Source organism: Parasteatoda tepidariorum, chromosome 9, assembly GCF_043381705.1.
Source record: "Parasteatoda tepidariorum isolate YZ-2023 chromosome 9, CAS_Ptep_4.0, whole genome shotgun sequence".
NCBI classification, from domain to species: Eukaryota; Metazoa; Arthropoda; class Arachnida; order Araneae; family Theridiidae; genus Parasteatoda; species Parasteatoda tepidariorum.
Genome location: NC_092212.1, coordinates 970645 through 971623, shown reverse-complemented (window position 1 = coordinate 971623; position 979 = coordinate 970645).

Genomic DNA, 979 nt, shown 5'->3' with positions numbered 1-979 from the left:
TATTTATTCAGGACACGGCTCTATAAGAAATAAAACTCTCTCTCTTCTGACGTTTTAGCAATTCTTGAGCAGTATTTCGCTCATTTTGAGAATCATTTCATCACGTGTTGTGTGGCGAAACGTAAAATCTCAAACAGGCGAACAAAGTGTTTTCTCAGCAGAGAACCTAATGGCCTTGCATTATGGAAAATTGTTAACGAAACTAGAACACTAAACGATCGAAAATAAAGTGCCGAAACAAGCCGACCTGTTTGTAGGGTTGTCAAGGACTTAGCCTCCCACCAGGAAGATCCAGGTTCTGATTCTACTTCAGACATGAGTGTCATTAATCTTTCAGCTCTTCTTGATTTGTTTTTGCGATGTTGATTTACCTATAGGGTGCCCAGGATAAAGAGAATATTAGAAAAGTTAGATAACTTTAAGCCCTACAAAGTTTCTTAAAATTTTTTTGAAAATAAAATGACGAAATATTTCCTTAATTTTTGACGAAATTCCTTTCCTCGAATAAGTGTTGATAGTTATTTTGTCAATTTCACGAAAACTTTGCTCAGAACATACACCAGGAAGCAGTTTCGTCAAAAACTAAGATTCTAATCCTTTATCGTACTCTGAGTATATTAAAGATGAAAATGTTCATTTAGCACTAGATATTTAAGTGATTTTAAAAAATCTAAAATTGTAGAACGTCAATTTAATTTATAGGTACTGAGACAACCTGGTAAAATTTTGTTTTAACGTTTAATATCTCTTCAAAAAAGTAATGCGACGTAAGACAAATGGGGGACATCACATTAAAGAATTTAATATATATTAATACACTGGGGTGCAAAACTTATGCAACAAGTGGTTTTTCGGCCACAGCTCCCCAACAAAATATAAGATAGCCATGAAATTGCAGTATAATATGCACGTAATTCAGTAAAAAGATTATTTGTATGCAAATTTTAGAAATAAAACGTCGTAGGTGATGTAAGTGTAC